Below are 15,596 nucleotides of genomic sequence, written 5' to 3' on the forward strand. Positions count from 1 at the left end.
TGTAGCTCTATAAACCAACTACAAATCGACTATAGAGACCTTTCTCATTTACTTACTCCATCGAGCTTGAATCGAGTCCAAAGTTCATCAAAACTCACTGTCAGACCAATTTCAGACTGCATTGGTGACTGACAACAATACTTTGAGTCCATTTAACTCCAATTTTTGTACAACACTCATGTCTTGTGACTTAAACAAAGTTATGCTCCTATAGTAGCTCTACAAATTTGATGTGTTGACCCTGAGCAAATTCCTTGTATATTTAGAAATATAGAGCTCCAAAGTTGACCCTATTTACTGGAATTCAGACTTAAGCATATTAGGTTCATGGGGTACTTTTTGCAAATAAGTCAAAACTCCATTATTCAACTTGCAAATTCTCAAATGTGAAAAACACATGATTTGTGGTCGTCTATCACTTTGATGGTTGCACTTTGGTCCAAAAGTGCACAAAATTTACATATACCCCCCTAGGGTTTCAATTAGGGTTTCTAGGGTTTGTTTTTAGGGTTTTAGGCACATTAGGGTTGTAGTGCCACTAAAGTCCATCAACTTTGATATCTTAAAAGCATTTCTAGTGACTTTTGAGATTTTTACTCATTTTGGCTTCACTTTCAACTCTAAGCCCTAATTAAGGGTTAAGTATCCTACCCTAGGGTTAACCACACATCAAGTCATATCATCACAACTTGTTTGAGATTTTACCTAGTGAATGCATTCTAGGTGTGACAAGCAATATGAAATGTCAATCCATATGATGTTATGCTCAAGTTTTAGTGCCAGTAACACCAGGGGTGTTACATCCTTCCCCCCATAAAAGAATCTCGTCCCGAGATTTAAGGTCCTATGGTGAGTAATGGAAAAGGAAACACGTCACATCTTTATTTCCCTAATTGTCTTACAGGGCAGGGGTGGTATGGTGGTTTATTTCTCATTTACAATCAATGTACAGATCTTAATAGTTACATGAAGCTAATAACCTAGGAAAATTATTTTCCAAGAAGTCCTGAGTCATCTAGGTAGCTTCATCTTTCGTATGCTGGTTCCATTGTACTTTATAGAATTTAAGAGTCCTTTTTCGGGTAATCCTGTCCTTTTGGTCCAAAACTCGAATGGGGTGTTTTGAGTAAGTCAAATCTGGTTCTAAGACAACATCCATTACATCGATGGTTCGATCAGGAGCCCAAAGTCACTTCTTCAATTGAGATACATGGAACACGTTATGTACTGCAGATAATGCTTCTGGTAGCTAGAGTCGGTAAGCCACTAGTCCGTATCATTCAAGAATAGGAAATGGGCCAATATACTGAGGTGCTAGTTTCCCTTTTACCCCGAAACGGTTTACACCCTTCATTGGTGATACTTTCAGATACACATGGTCATTAACTTGAAAGACTAAAGGTTGACGTCGCTTATCCGCATAATTCTCTGCCGAGCTTGTGCCTCTTTCAAGTTGTGTCTGATTCGTTGGACTTTTTCTTCCGTTTCTTTAACCATGTCAGGCCTGAAAAACCACCTTTCTCCAGGTTCTGACCAATTTAAGGGTGTCCGACACCGTCGCCCATACAATGCTTCAAATGGTGCCATCTTAATACTTTCTTGACAACTATTGTTATATGAAAACTCTGCCAATGGTAAACATTCATCCCATTTTTGTGGGAACTCCAGGACACATGCCTGCAACATATCTTCAAGTATTTGATTTACTCTCTCAGTTTGTCCACTTGTTTGAGGATGATAGGCCGAACTGTGGAGCAATTTAGTACCCAGGGACTTATGTAGTTCTTCCCAAAATTTGGATACAAATTGTGGTCCGCGATCCGACATTATTGTTTTTGGAACCCCGTGCAAACTAAGAATACGAGCAATATAAAGTTTCGCGTATGTGGCCACTATGTACTTTACTTTGACGGAAGAAAGTGGGCGATCTTCGTAAATCGACCAATTATAACCCATACATAATCAAAACCTTTGGCTGTTTTGGGCAATCTCACAATAAAGTCCATACTAATGTCCGCCCATTTCCATGTTGGGATGGGTAAAGACTGCAGTGGCCCAGCTATCTTCATATGTACTTCCTTGACACGTCTACAGGTGTCACATCTTGCCACATAGCGTGCAATCTCTATGTTCATTTTGTCCACCAATAGTGTTGCTTTATATCTTGATACATCTTAGTACTTCCAGGATGAATGGAATATCGACTAAGATGGGCTTCATTCAAAATTTGTTGGCGGACTTCATCATTCTTAGGCACAACTATGCGATCATTAAACCATATTATTCCTTGATCATCTTTTCTAAAGCAACTAGCTTTGCCGGCTTCTATTTTCTCATGAATATGCTTCATACCCTTGTCGGTCCTTTGGGCATCAATAATTCTCTACAAAAGAACTGACTCAAGCTTCAATTAGGTCAAAGTTCCATGTTGTATCATTCCCAGATTTAACTTTTCCATTTCTTGGCATAGCGTGGTGTCAGATATCCTCACTGCAAGACAATGACAGGATGCTTTACGACTCAATGCGTCTGCCACCACATTGGCTTTTTCCTGGGTGATAATGGATTTCCAAATCATAATATTTAATCAGCTCAAGCCATCTTCTCTGCCTCATGTTCAGTTCTGACTGGGTAAAGATATATTTCAGACTTTTTATGATCTGTATATAAATGGCAGGTATTTCCCAGCAGATAATGACGCCATATCTTGAGGGCATGAACAACTGCAGCTAATTCCAAGTCATGAGTTGGATAATGCTCCTCATGCCGGCGTTATTATCTTGAAGCATAAGCTATGACTCAGCCCTCCTGCATTAGGACACATCCAAGTCCACTGCCGGATGCGTTTACAGTATACATCAAAAGGTTTCTCTATATCCAGTTGAGCCAATACCGGAGCAGTAGTCAATAATATCTTCAACTGCTCGAAGGCTTCATTACATTTTGAGGCCCATTCAAACTTTGTATCGTTCTTCAATAAACTTGTGATAGGTTTCACAATTTTGGAGAAATCTAGAATAAATCTGCGGTAATAGCCAGCTAGTCCAAGGAAGCTTCGGACTTGATGTACTGTAGTTGGCGGTTTCCACTCTAGAATATCCTTGACTTTGCTGGGGTCAACCACAATCCCATTTGTAGACAATACATGTCCAAGAAATTGGATTTCTGCCAACCAGAATGCGCATTTGCTAAACTTAGCATACAATTGGTGCTCCCTTAAGCGCGTTAACACGATCCGTAAGTGTTTAGTATGCTCCTCTTCATTCTTGGAATAGATTAAGATGTCGTCAATGAAGACCACCACAAATTTATCCAACTCGGGCATAAACACCAAGTTCATTAAATACGTGAAGTGGGCTGGAGCATTTGTCAATCCGAAGGAGATAACCAAATATTCAAATAATCCATACCGCGTAGTAAATGCGGTCTTGGGTATATCTTCAGGTCGAATATGGATCTGATGATAACCCGGCCTGAGGTAAATCTTGGAGAATACCCAAGCTCCGGTAAGCTGATTGAATAAGATATCGATCTGGGGAAGTGGGTACTTTTTCTTAATAGTGACCTCATTTAAGGGTTTGTAGTCCACGCACATTCAAAGTGTTTGAATCTTATTCTTGATGAAAATTGCGGGACATCCCCAAGGTGATGAACTAGGCCTAATGAATCCCTTTTCAAGTAAGTCTTGTAATTGAGTCTTGAGTTCCGCCAATTCATTTGGTGGCATTCGGTACGACCTTCTAGAAATAGGAGCTATAGCGGGCTTCAGTTCAATCACAAACTCTACATCCCTTTCTGGAGGTAATCCAGGCAGATCTTCAGGAAAAACATCCAGGAATTCACATACTACCGGAATATCCTGGATTTCTGGTACGATAGCTTCATCGACCCGTCCAAATGGTTTGGCTGGGACAGCTACAGGGATGAACAAGAGAATCTCTTCATGACCATGGCTCAACTTGATGGTCCTTAAATCAGTGTTGAGGATAGCTTTATGCTGGGCTAACTAATTTATGCCCAGAATTACATCTATGTCTTGGCCTTTTAAAAGAATCATGTTGGTGGGAAATTCCTGTTCAGCCAATGTAACTAGCACATGGAAGGCTACTTCTTTAGTAAGTATTTGTCCCCTGGTGAATGGATAATAAATCCTTCCCTTGATTCAGTGCAAGGAATGCAATGCTTTTCCACGAAATTCTTGCTTATGAAAGTATGTGAAGCATCAGAATCAAAGTGAATAACTGCTGGGTGATTGGCAACAAGGAACATACCCATCATTACCGGCTCGCCCTCTAGTGTTGTTGCCAGTTGAGTATAATATATCTGTCCTGTTTTCTTGACATTTTTGCCTGTTGAATTACTAGCCATGTTCCCCTTTCCTTGATTGGAGCTCCCAGAGTTCTGCTGATTGTTGAATTTATTCTACTTTGGGTATGGACAGTCCTTTATAAAGTGTCCGGACTTTCCACAGTTAAAGCATCCAGTGGAAGAACTAGGAAGAGCGGGGAAATGAGTACCAGGGGCACTCGGCTGATTTGTAGAAGTGGGGGCAGTGGTAGGACGAATGAAAACAGGTTGTTTGAACAGATAGGAGGGTGGACGAGGCGAAGAATGATTCTGATTAAAAGGTCAGATTACCAACCTGGTTTGCTTCTCAGGTCCCTGATTAGACCTGTCACCTCCAAATCCCTTTGATTTTCCATGGCCTGTGTTCTTGGCTTCTAAGCTCTACTGTAAGTAAGGTCCAGGCTGGAGGCCATTTTCCTCTAAAGCCTATCATTGAGTCCCATCATAAAACAATTCTTTTTCTTTAGATCGGTATTTACTTGGTCGATGGCATACTGGGATAGATGGTTAAACTTGTTGAGACACTGCATTACAGTATCTCCCCCTTGCTTTAGTCGAATGAACTCCTCTTGTTTCATGTGAAGCACTCCCTCTTGAACATAGTGTTCACGGAATGCTAGCTTGAATTCTTCCCAAGTGATCTGATGTCCAGTCAGTTGAACTGCTACAAAATTCGCCTAGCAAGTACTGGCAGGGCCTCTCAGTTGTTGGGCACCAAATAACGCTTTTGTGTCTCTGTGCAATGGATCAATCCGAACTTCCGCTCCATTACTCTTATCCACTCATCAGCTTTAAGAGGGTCTTCTGATTTAACAAAGAGCGGGGGACGCGTCTCAGAGAATTCCAGATACGAGGTTTCACGCGGTCCTTGTGGAGGAATTCTCCTGCTATGCTGCTGGAACTGATTACCCGCCATCTCACGCAAGAAGCGGGTATTATCTGCAGTAGCATTGACCAAGGCAGCGATAGCCTCGGCCAGTGTCGGTGGTACAGGCGGTAGGTTGGGAGTATCTTCCCGACCACGGGAAGTCCCCGCACTGTCGTGCGCGCGAGCCTGTGATGGCATCTGAGGCAAAGAAACATTTGAAAAATATAACATGCCAACACATACCATCATATTACGTTACCAAAATATAATTACACAGACTCCGGCGTACAACTTGACTTCAGTACTTATTTTACATAAGTATTACATCTAAACTATACTATTCTAGTCTTCGTCATCCTTTGCTGCTCCATTTCCTGCTGCAGGAGACCGTTCGTCAGCATGGTTCATGGAAGGAGGAGGTCTAAAAAGGTCCAACTCCTCATCCAGTCCTTCGTTTGCTGTTCCCGACGGTCCGGCTCCAATTGCAGTAGCGTTGGGAGACACGTCCGGGTGCAGTCGAGCATACAGTACATGTACTTCCTCATGTAAAGTATTGCAGTATACTTGCAGACTGTCGAGGGCTGCACTAAGCTCAGTCACACGAGCTCGAGCTTTTGCTTCGCGGTCCCAAGCAACCGAACATGAGTTGATGGCCCAATCAACCGCCAAATCCCGTTTAGAAAGCTCGTCTTGCAAGCGTCTGACGTTAGCTGACAATTCAGCTATGCGCTGACTGTCCTGTGCCCACACCCTATTTCGGTGATGTAGCTCCGTCCGAAGCTGTTCCACTTTGGCTTCCAAGTCTCTGATTGGATCGTTGCTGGCGCTACTGCTTCCTTCATGTCTGGGGGGCTAACTGATGACGAGGCACGCCAAAAGGTCCAGTGGACTTGCACGCGGTTTTCCTCGTACGGTCATATCTCCATAAGAGGGGAAGATTTATTAGTATAATTTTTAAACATGATGCATGCATAACCCAATATATTGCACTCTATTACTTGGTTTATAAGTTGAGAGCTTCCAGAAATTGGCCAGGTAAGAATGAAAGAATATTTCTAGATAAGTATTTGAAAATTCTTTTTGAAGTGTTTCATAATATCTGAAGAGACGAGCTTTGCTCTGATACCAGATGTGACAGAACCTCCCAAGTTATTAGGCCCACCTACAGTTGTCCTTGTCCTATGAACCTTGGACAACCCTGTAGATGCACGTAATCACTCGACAAGTTCGGTAACTGTATCCTCATTATCTCGCCCAAGAGCGCTTCACCCGTCACGCAGATATTACATCACAACGGAGGAACGAATAAGCGGAAGCGAATTACAAAAACCTAATTTACATTCATTCAAATATAGAGAAAGAGTATTATTGTTATTACAAAACCAGGGTGCTACGAGTGCATAAAGTATTATTATTACATACCCGGGAGGAAAAAACCCCTCCCGTATAAAAGTATATTGTTTTTCAAGTGGGAGGCCAACATCCTCCCAAGACTTCACTGATGGGGTTCTTCCTTGGGCACCACCTTAGAACAAAAACAACAAAGTATGCTGTTTCCTCACCTACAACAACATGGGTTCGAAAACCCTGATTACGGAGTGTACTTTCGCAAGTCTTACCCGTCAAAAGAGAATACTCTCAAGGATATGCTGGCTTGAGGAAATCAAGGTAAGGCTGTTCAAGTATCAAAGACTTTGTTTTGCAGAAATGCTTACTAATAGTGGATCCTTAAAAATCCAATTTTATTGTCAGGTTAAGTAAAATTACCTGCATCTAGGATTCTTTCTTTCCTAGTTCAAGCACTTGACCTATACTAGCTGTCTTTTATCAACACTTTCAGTTTACTAGAATGCTACGTGTAGGGAAACCAAGTCTTCATATCCGAGAATTAACGGCGATCTGAATCGATTAATACCCAGCTGGGGATCTCCAATCACACGACATATGTAGCACTTAACCCTTGCATATGTCAACTCGCCACCAGGTTTCTTCAGACCAGACCGGGTTCACGCCAACCGAGAGCACAGATACACCACTGTCCAGCCTCTTGCCACGGAAGGTACACACTACTCTCGCCATCTCTCCACTCCCATTGCATGTTGGCCTTTCTAGTATTAGTCTGCCCGAGGCAAAGCTTACCCATGACGAGGCATGTGACCAGTTAAAAGGTCCTCAATCAGCAAGCCTACATCGATACGGTCCTTAATTGACTGAAACAGAGACACTACACTGAGACTCTTTTCTCATGCAAGTCACACGCCCGGTCTCAGCTTTATCATTTAAAACCAAAAGTTTGGTACCTGGCAGAGGTACATCTTTTCCGATGTTGAACCCATCATGGTCATGATGGATCCACTATCAAGTTTTATTTTTGAAAACATCCCATCCAATCTGTAGCATCACTTTTGTTTTAAAACAAAACATTTTGTTTTTCTAAAGCAAGGCTAAGCATCAAAAATCCTTTTTATAAAAGGGTATCAAGGAAGGGTAATCAATTTTCCAAAGAAGGAAATGCATCAATTGTTTAGCACACAACTCCTATCACCTAATGCATCAAACAAGGTGATAAAAATTTGAAAACAGCAAGGAGGGGGCAAATGCATCGGGGCTTGCCTTGTTTTGTAGGGGAGTCGGGCTCTGTTCCACAGATATCAAAATAAAAACAGTTCCCGGCAGGTGGATTTTCAGTTGATGGTGTAGTCTCCTCTTCTTCAACAGTTATTTCTTCCTCGTTTTCAATACATAACCATATATAACCATGAATGCTCATGTGATGCTTATGAAAATGCAATGATAGTAGAGGTACATCAAGTTGTATCTTGATTATATCTTTCCTTCACGGTTTACCAAGGAAACTTAGGGTTTTCTGAGTCAATATCTCATTTCTCTAAGGCTATTATTACCTAAAAGGCTAGGGTTTTGGGTTTGGGAATCAAAAAATGTCCAAAACATGTCAAACTTCACTCATGGGTTCTAAGTACCATATTAGGCTTACCTTAAAAAGTTTTGTGATTTTTGGAGTTACCAAGTATTTTCTAAAATTCCAAAGGTCTAAGTTTAGGCCTTCTTAAATACTAAATAATTCATGATTAAGTCTAAAATTCTTGGAACTATTTTTATTAAATACTATGGGAATTTAGAAGTCTAGTAAAATTGGTTTCATATTTTTATCATTTTTCTGTAATTTCTTATGAATTTCCCAAGTCTGGTAGAAAAAGGAAAGGGAAAATGATGAGTAGCTTCGGGCTGAAACCAGCCCAATTCGGCCCATGACCAGAGAAATACGCCCGCGCGGTTTACTTTGCGCAGAGGACCCTGATCTTTTAAATAACCCGTAAAGAATCCTGTGCACTATTCCTATGGGTCACTGACATTTGCATTGAGGCCCCTCCGTTTTTGTTTCTTCACAAGTTGAGATCCCCGACAATGGCGGCGGAGCAGTGGCTCCGGCAAGCCTGTACCGGCCGGAAAACGCAATGATCGGCGCTCAAGTGTGGCTGACACCTAATTCCGCCCATAACGACCTTAACCCCTCAATCAATTGCAAAGTTCTAACTCAAAATCTCTCTGTCCACAGTGATGGCGCACACCGAGGACAATCTGAGGTGTTCCTGGTGATCTAACATGGTCTAGTTCAATTGGCTGCACCGATAAGCATCCATAGCACACAAGGGTGTTGAAACAAGAGCGAGGAGGGCGTGAACGGACCTGCAGAGAGCTGGCCACGGCGCGTCATTCACGGTGGTGCAGAAATCTGATTTGGGGGAAGAGAAAATTGGGAGGCTATGGTGGCTAATCGGAGGCAAGGGCGAGTGCTTTGGCTTCGTGACGACCTTGCGGAGCTAGCAACACCATCAAGTTATAGTGCCTGAGGGTGGTGGCTCCGCATTTTGAAGGAGAAGGCTGGCGGCCGGAGAGAGACTTGAGTCACTGGCGGCTCAGTCGTGGCGCCCACTGGTGCAATGGTTCTAAAATGGCAAGCCTAGGCGTGCCATGGTTACTACTACGCAGTAGGAGCTACGACATGGCATAATTGAGGCCACCGGATTACCAAGGCGACACCGGCGGTCCGGCCACGTCGCACGGCTACAGGCGCAGTTGATAAGCTTTACCCCGCGACCAAATCCACTTCCCCACGAGATCTTTTTACTCCCCCATTGATATCCACTGCGCGCCTAGCACGAATCACGACGACCGGCGCGAACCCGGGCGCAAGGTCACCAGTGGCAAGGGGGATGAATCTGAAGATCTTTTTGCGTACTGTACAATGGGAATCCGTAATCAGAGCGCCTGACCGAGCACAATTGGGGATGATTTATTCCAAGATTTGTGTAGCAACTTGATCATTCATCTGTATCAAAGTTGTAGCTCTATAAACCAGCTACAAATCGATTATAGAGACCTTGCTCATTTACATACTCCATCAAGCTTGAATCATGTCCAAAGTTCATCAAAACTCACTGTCAGACCAATCTCAGACTGCATTGGTGACTGACAGCAATACTTTGAGTCCATTTAACTCCAATTTTTGTACAACACTCATGTCTTATGACTTAAACAAAGTTATGCTCCTATAGTAGCTCTACAAATTTGATGTGTTGACCCTGAGCAAATTCCTTGTAGATTTAGAAATATAGAGCTACAAAGTTGACCCAATTTATTGGAATTCGAACTTAAGCATATTGAATTCATGGGGTACTTTTCGCAAACAAGTCCAAACTCCACTATTCAACTTGCAAATTCTCAAATGTGAAAAACACATGATTTGTGGTGTTCTATCACTTTGATGCTTGCACTTTGGTCCAAAAGTGCACAAAATTTACATCTACCCCCCTAGGGTTTCAATTAGGGTTTCTAGGGTTTGTTTTTAGGATTTTAGGCACATTAGGGTTGTAGTGCCACTAAAGTCCATCAACTTTGATATCTTAAAAGCATTTCTAATGACTTTTGAGATTTTTACTCATTTTGGCTTTACTTTCATCTCTAAGCCCTTATTCAGGGTTAAGTATCCTATCCTAGGGTTAACCACACATCAAGTCATATCATCACACCTTGTTTGAGATTTTACCTAGTGAATGCATTCTAGGTGTGACAAGCAATATGAAATGTCAATGCATATGTTGTTATGCTCAAGTTTTAGTGCCAGTAACACCAAGGGTGTTACATATGGTCTAATCTATGTCACCAGTATTAAATCACTTATTTAAGTAACTTCCTTTAGATTAGATCATGTCAGATTAGGTAGGTTCTAGGTTAGATTGGATATAACTAGATCAGACTAGTTTAAGTTAGGTAGATCTACCAGGGTAGAACATATATTATTGATATTTGTTAGAATGTTTTGAGATAGGATGGAATATATGGTGTAGGTAGATCAGAATCTCTGTTAGGTTAAAACAGAGGGGTTATGCAACTATCGGGTGGTTAAGGTAGTTTCATATGGCCAGGTTGGACTAAAACTCCAATTTTTGTTAAAACATATTTATAAGAGTAGGATTCAACCTTATTTTACCAGTATTATTGTTGGGGCAAAGGCAAAGACGCTACCCTTCGCTCGATGCCTTCACCAATCTCGCTGCACCAACGAAGACAAGACAACGGGCAGTCTCCACCCTTCGTCCAACACGCCGCAGGACGAAGGCCTACGACGAGGTCGCCCCACCCCGCGGCCTCGTCCAACACGAAGGCCCACGTGCAATCCGGTCCATTGTAACAGGCCCCGCGTGGCCGCTGCGCATTTCGGGCCTAATTTGAAAAGGCTTCTCTGTAATTACAGTCTGTAACCCTGCTTTATAGGAATATTCCAGGAATAACCTAGGCGCCTGAGGGCACATGCGTCATTAACCCAAGACGCTGGGCACTCTGGCACCTATAAATATCCACGTACAGTGCCCTTGAGAGGCTAGATTAACAGAGCAATTGCCTTCTTGAGCTAAAACCTTGTCTGCATTACTTTTACTCCCCCGTTGGATCATCTTGCTCGGGAGAGCAAGTTCCAACTTTTGGCGCCCACCGTTCGTGCTACGAAAAACCACCCGCGATGGCACCTAAGAGAGCTAGCTCGAAGGCAGCCCCATCCATTGACGAAGCTGCGAAGGCAGCGCTGCTAGCCGAGAAAAAGGGCAAAGCCCTCGTCGACACCACCCACCAAGAAGCCTGCGAAGACGACACACTCAGCAAGAGGCAGCGCAATGAACAACCCACACCCGAAGGCAGTCTCCGCACTTGCAGCTCCGGAGGACAACCGCAACCTCCCCTAGGCTTCGCTCCATGGGAGGGCGCAGACGCCACCGAGGACGGCGAAGTCATTGGCGTTTCAGCAGAGGAACAGCTACAGCTGCGTGCCTTGCGCATCAAGAACCGCAACCTCTAGAAGCAAAAAGAGATCCTCGAGGCCAAGCGCCAACGTGTGTCTGCGCAAGCCAAGGTGCGCCAGATGATACGCGACGAAGAGCAGAAGGCTCAGGAGCTTGAGCAAGAGATCGCGCTCATGCAGCGCGAAGGCCAACTCGGTCTGCAACACGGCCCACCCCTCCAACAGCGTGCACAAATCGAAGACCTGTTCATCCCTCAGCGCGAACACGCCATCCCACACGCCGCAGCATTCCAAGGTGTCAACTACCTCGACGAGCGGAGTCCCCTGGCGCCACACCTGCAAGTGTCACCATGTCCCGCCAACTTCAGGGCAGGGACCTATCCCAAGTACAACGGCAACACTGACCCAGCACAGTATATCATGAGCTATCAGGTCGTTGTTGCATCATACGGAGGGGACGACACCACGATGGCCAAGTCATTCATCATCGCCCTCGAAGGCCCGGCCCTCACGTGGTACACCAGGTTTTCCCCGTTGTCCATCGACTCCTGGAGAAGTCTTCGGGACAAATTCCTGCTCAACTTCCAAGGGTACCACCCAGACACCGACGCCTTGGCTGAACTTTCACTCTACAAGCAGCTGGAAAGAGAAACTCTGCGGGAGTACTACCGCAAGTTTCTGACTCTCAAGTCGCAACTGCCTTTGGTTGATGACCAAATCGCCATTCACTACGCCATCAGTGGTCTTCGGGCTGGCGTCCTTTACAGCCACTGCATCAGAGATCCGCCCAGGAACCTCCAGGAGCTGTATCAGCTATTCGAAAAATATGCCAGATCCGAAGAGCTCCACCAGCGCAAAGTCGAGTCTTAGAGGAAACCTAAAGACCCTCCGTAGTCCAGCCGTACGTGGACGAGGCCTTCGCAGGCAGACTCCGGTCGGGACGGCCGCAATCAGCAGCAGGTACAGAACATCGCCATCCAGCACCCCGCTGGTGAGGCCCCCCGCCGCTAGGAGTATCCCCCCAGGGTCGAGGAAACGGAACTCGTGGTCGGGGCCGGGGACGTGCGCAGCAGCCACGCAGATTTTACTGCTTGTTCCACAGCGAAGACTGCGCGCACCCTACAAGAGACTGCCTAGAGACGAAGGCCACCAGAGACAGGATGGCACGGGTGCAACCAGCCGACAACCCTAGAGTTGCTGCGCACACATATCAACAATCCCCTCATCCATACAACCACGGCCCCGCTCCGCATCCACCTAACCACGCATACCAACACCACCAGGAGGTATAAATCGTACCTCCCCCACTCCCACCTCCACACCCACAACAGCAAAACATCCACCAGCCCAACCACCCCAGGCCCCAAAGCAAGAAGACTTCGCCGATCAGCCGTATCGCGGAGTCATTCATATGATCACTGGGGGTCCAGTGTCGACTTCGACATGAAGCGACAGAAGAGGGACCACTACCACAGCATCAACCATGTCGCCGTCACCGGTCCAGTCATGCAGACAAAGTGGTCCCATGTGCCATTGACCTTCGACGCCCGAGACGTCGACCTGCGCAGCGCACCCCACATCGATGCCATGGTTATCAACTGCAGCGTGGCAGGCTGGGACCTGCACAAAGTCTTAGTCGACAATGGCAGCCAGGCGGATATCATTTTCCTCCATGCCTTCGACCGCATGGGTATCAGCCACAGCTTGCTTAAGCCTTCGGACAACCCACTGTATGGCTTCGGAGGCGAGGGCACCTTTCCTGTCGGCAAAATAGAGCTACCCCTCTCCTTCGGTGTAGCACCCAATGCACGAAGTGAGCAAGTCACGTTCGACATCGTCGACATGGTGTACCCGTACAACGCCATAATGGGTCGGGGCTCCATCAACAAGTTTGGGGCAGCCATTCACAGACTTTACCTGTGCATGAAGATCCCAGGTCCGCAAGGCGTGATCACAGTCTACGGCAACCAGCAGGACGCGGGTAACATAGAAAGAGACTTCGTTCCTGGGCAAAGGAACGTACACTGCCTCACAGCCCAGCGCGAGGTCCCCGAGTCTGCCAGCCCAACCGCTAAAGAACACGACAAGGCACAGCTGCAGAGCAACAATGGGACCAAGACTGTTCCCCTCGACCAGGCAACGCCTAAGCAAACGGTCACCATCAGCGAAGACCTCACTCCGCATGACGAGGAGAGACTCCTCTGCTGTCTGTCCAAAAATAAAGACGTCTTCGCCTGGTCCGCCCTCGACCTGGTCGGAGTCAGTCGCTCCATCATCGAGCACAGCTTGGGAATCGACCCTTCGATGAGGCCGAAGAAACAGCGGCTGTGCAAGATGTCTGATGAGAAGACAGAAGCCGCCAAGGCCGAAGTACATCGCCTGCTTGAGGCCAAATTTATCGAGCCAATCGCCTACCCTACATGGCTCGCCAACGTAGTGATGGTGCAGAAGAAGAGTGGCAAATGGCGGATGTGCATTGATTTCACCAGTCTCAACAAGGCCTGCCCCAAGGACAACTTCCCGCTGCCTCGGATCGACAAAATCGTCGATAGTGCGGCCGGGTGCGAAGTCATGTCACTCCTTGACTGCTTCTCCGGCTACCATCAAATATATATGAAGGAGGAAGACAAGGCAAGCACCAGTTTCATAACACCCTTCGGCACGTATTGCTTCATCAGAATGCCGGAGGGACTTAAGAACGCCGGGTCCACATTCTCTCGGCTCACCAAAACGGTGCTCGAGAGCCATGTCGGCAGAAACATATTTACGTATGTGGACGACATCGTCGTCGCCAGCAGAAGCAAGGAAGACCTTCTGGCTGACCTCGCCGAAACGTTTGCGAACATGCGGGACGAACGACTTCGCCTAAACCCCGAAAAGTGTGTCTTCGGCGTTCGCCAGGGGAAAATACTGGGCTACTTGGTGTCGCACCGCGGGATCGAAGCCAATCCGACAAAAATCCAGGCCATCATCAACATGACGCCCCCGCAGTCAGCCAGAGACGTCCAACAACTGATAGGCAGATTGGCCGCCCTCAACAGATTCATCTCCAAATCCGCAGAGCGAAGCCTCCCTTTCCTCAAAACACTCCGCGGCGCAAAAGACTTCGCATGGGGACCAGAGCAGGCGGCAGCCTTCATTTCATTAAAGCAGTACCTGTCAGAGTTGGCGATTCTTACAAGCCCCAACCCTTCGCTACCCCTGTTGGCCGCTGCAGTCATTACCTCACCCACAGGGGTCAGGCACAGATATGCAGCATGCCTCAGCTTTGCTTTGGAGTCTGACAGATGCACCAACAATATAGCAGAATACGAAGTTGTCATCCTCGGCCTTCGCAAGCTAAGGGCACTCGGTGTCACTACCTTCATCATCAGAACAGACTCCAAGGTGGTCGCCTGCCAAGTCGAGAAAGACTACACAGCAAAGGACCCCTCACTTATGCAGTACCTCGCAGCTATCCGCAGTCTCGAGAGGCAATTCAAAGGTTTCACCTTGCAGCACGTGGACCGAGCCAAGAATAAGGAGGCCGACGCATTGGCCAAGGCAGCTGCCAGAGGCGAGGCCCTGCCCTCCGACGTATTCTACCATGTCATCGGCACGCCAGCCGTCCACAGCCCAGAGGGCCTTCAAATAACCAATGACAGCGAGGGCCACCGCATAGTCAACCTCATCATGACCGAAGACTGGCGGGCACCAATAACCCTGTTCCTGCAGGGGTACTATCATCCAACCGATATCAACGAGGCCAATCACCTCAAACACCGAAGCCGGGACTTCGCACTCATCGACGGCCAGCTTTACAACAAGGGGGTCAGCCAACCCATGCTTAAATGTGTCACTGAGACCGAAGGCATCCAAATCCTGCGTGAAGTCCATAGCGGAACTTGCGGCTCTCACGTAGGGCCTAGGGTCCTAGCCGCAAAAGTGATCCGACAAGGCTTCTATTGGCTCGCCATGATCTGCGCCACAAATCGGGTCACAAGGTCATGCGAAGCCTCCCAGAAGTTTTCTCCACGCATAGGAAGCCCTTCGTAATTCACAAAGCTAATCGCCCACACGTGGCCC

Source organism: Zea mays, chromosome 1, assembly GCF_902167145.1.
Source record: "Zea mays cultivar B73 chromosome 1, Zm-B73-REFERENCE-NAM-5.0, whole genome shotgun sequence".
Classification (NCBI taxonomy): Eukaryota; Viridiplantae; Streptophyta; class Magnoliopsida; order Poales; family Poaceae; genus Zea; species Zea mays.